Below are 3,002 nucleotides of genomic sequence, written 5' to 3'. Positions count from 1 at the left end.
TCTTTCTTCTTTTTTTGTTTATTTAAAAAAAAAATCAGCCATTTTACATGCCATAAAAATTCAACCAACTAATTTAAGTGTGTATTCTGTTACGTTTTATCCATGCTTCAGAACAGGCATCGTTGAGTGGAAGAGGAATCCTATTAAAAGGGTTCAAGTGATGCTGGAACATGGTAGCTGATTGTGAGCCTGACAGGTGACACAGAAAGAACATCTTGGCTGGGCGCAGTGGCTCACGCCTGTAATCCTAGCACTTTGGGAGGCCGAGGTAGGCAAATCATCTGAGGTCAGGATTTCGAGACCAGCCTGGCCAATATAGTGAAACCCTGTCTCCACTAAAAATACAAAAATTAGCCAGGCATCGTGGCACATGCCTGTAGTCCTGGCTACTTGGTAGGCTGAGACATGAGAATTGCTTGAACCCGGGAGGTGGAGGCTGCAGTGAGCTGAAATCATGCCACTGCACTCCAGCCTGGGCAACAGAGTGAGGCTCTGTCTCAAAAAAAAAAAAAAAGTCAAAACATCTAGAAGACAGGATCTAGGCCCTAGCAAGTTGGAAAACAGACCGCCGCACAAACTTGGGGAAACTCCATCTTCCCCAACTTAATGGGATCCCTCCAGAAGAGATTTAAGAAGGCAGGGTAGGTCTAGATCAGGACTTAGTAAACCACAGCGTTTGGGCCAGATCCCATCCACTGCCTGTTTTTGCATAGCCTGAGTTAATGATTTTTACATTGTTAAGTGTTTGGAAGAAATCAGATGAGTACTCTATTGACACATAGAAATTATATAAAATTTTGTATTTGCTTCGGCAGCACATATACTAAAATTGGAATGATACAGAGAAGTTTAGTATGGCCCCTGCACAAGCATGACATGCAAATTCGTGAAGCATTCCCTATTTTTTATTTTTTGAGACAGAGTCTTGCTCTGTCGCCCAGGCTGGAGTGCAGTGGCATGATCTTGGCTCACTTCAACCTCCACTTCCTGGATTCAAGTGATTCTCCTGCCTCAGCCTCCTGAGTAGCTGGGATTACAGGCGTGCGCCACCGTGCTTGGATAATTTTTTCGTATTTTTGGTAGAGACGGAGTTTCACCATATTGGCCAGGCTGGTTTCGAACTCCTGACCTCAAGTGATCCGTCTGTCTTGGCCTTCCAAAATGCTAGGATTACAGCTGTGAGCCACCATGCCCAGCTGCGTATTTTTTTTAATTAAGGAAAAGAAAATTATGGCTGGGCACGGTGGCTCACGCCTGTAATCCCAGCACTTTGGGAGGCCAAGGTGTGTGGATCGCCTGAGGTCAGGAGTTCGAGACCAGACTGGCTAACATGGTAAAACCCCCTCTCTACTAAAAATACAAAAATTAGCTGGGCGTGGTGGCAGGCGCCTGTAATCCCAGCTACTCGGGAGGCTGAGGCAAGAGAATATCTCGAACGTTGGAGGTGGAGGTTGCAGTGAGCCGAGATTGCACCACTGCACTCCAACCTGGGTGACAAGAGCGAAACTCAGTCTGATAAAAAAAAAAAAAAAGAAAAGAAAATTATATAAAATTTAATTTTCAATGTCTATAAAGTTTTACCAGAACACATCCTCTCTGATTCATTTTGTGTATTGTCTATGGATGCTTTGGCACTGACACTGCATGGCTGAGTAGTGGACAGAGGCCATGTACTCCTCAAAACCTAAAATGTGGCCGGGCACAGTGGCTCACACCTATAATCCCAGCATTCTGGGAAGCAGAGGCGAGTGGATCACCTGACGTTAGGAGCTGGAGACCAGCCTGGCCAACATGGTGAAACCCCGTCTCTACTAAAAATACAAAAATTAGCCGGGTTTGGTAGCGGGTGCCTGTGATCCCAACTACTCAGGAGGCTGAGGCAGGAGAATCACTTGAACCCAGGAGGTGGAGGTTGCAGTTAGCCGAGATCGCCTCATTGCACTCCAGCCTGGGCAACAAAAGCAAAACTCTGTCAAAAAAAAAATAAAAATAATAAAAAGCCTAAAATGTCTACCCTCTGGCACTTAGAAAAAATGTGTTAAAACTTGGCCAAGATTATAGATAAAATAAAGCCCTGATTTGGCATAGCTGAAGCAGAATAGGTTTTACAGGTAGGCAGACCATAGCTCAATTCATGGTCAGGTAAAAATATTAACATAGCAAGACCTTATCTCTACAAATAAAAACTAAATAAACTAGCTGAGCATGGGGGGACGTGCCTGTAGTCCCACCTGTACACTCCAGTCTGGCAACAGAATGAGACCTTGTCTCTAATATATATATATGAATATAGTATGTATTGTTTATAAATAAATATATAATTATTTTGTTTTATTTTATTTTATTTTATTTTAGAGAATATGTCAGTGAGATGGCTGGAGCCGCCATGGTCAAGGGTTGTCTTTGCTTTTGAATTTTTTTTCCTTTTCCCTTAGCTATTTTTTTATTTCATGAGAATGCTCTTAATTACTTTTAAAAGGAAAGCATGAAACTTTTAGAACATTAACGCAAGGCAGCATTCAGAGACTTACTCAGTTCCCCCTTGCAGGCACCAGTGCCACCTAATTGTTTGCTCCACACAAAAGGTGGATCAGAGAAAATCGCTTCTTTATTCTTCCCTTTACATCATCTCCCCGGCACCTGGGGAGTCTGGATGCACGGAGACCGAGTACAACATGCATCTGATGATGGGTTACACCAAAGCACACCAAGACCTAAATCCTTCCCAGATTTATGAAGATTTTCCATAGCTTAACTAGATTTCTAATTGTCCTGCCACCTGTACTGAAATGTACAGTATGTGTTAATCTTGAATTCTTTTCTGTTTCCATAATCTTGGTAAAGTTTCCTGCACTCAAACAGTAAATCCAGTTTGGTCCTTGGGCTTTAAAGAGGGAGCCAAATTCACTTTTATGATTTCCAGTATGAAGGTGTCTTTGGAGGCGTTTGGGCATCTAAAAGCCCAGAACAATTTTTCCTCCCTGTGGTTCCTGTGCTGTGGC

The 3,002-nt window shown here is 43.1% G+C and overlaps 1 non-coding gene across 1 annotated transcript; it reads left to right on the top strand.

Moving 5' to 3' along the window:
• The first annotated feature begins 799 nt into the window (after window positions 1-799).
• LOC115838529 lies at window positions 800-906 on the top strand. The gene has a single exon (XR_004033544.1). It is a non-coding gene; the product is annotated as a U6 spliceosomal RNA (small nuclear RNA).
• Window positions 907-3,002: the final 2,096 nt, after the last annotated feature.

The sequence above is a fragment of the Nomascus leucogenys genome, chromosome 14 (assembly GCF_006542625.1).
Source record: "Nomascus leucogenys isolate Asia chromosome 14, Asia_NLE_v1, whole genome shotgun sequence".
In the NCBI taxonomy this organism is placed as follows: domain Eukaryota; kingdom Metazoa; phylum Chordata; class Mammalia; order Primates; family Hylobatidae; genus Nomascus; species Nomascus leucogenys.
Note: the sequence above shows the minus strand (reverse complement) of the source record. Positions and strands in the feature narration are given on the sequence as shown.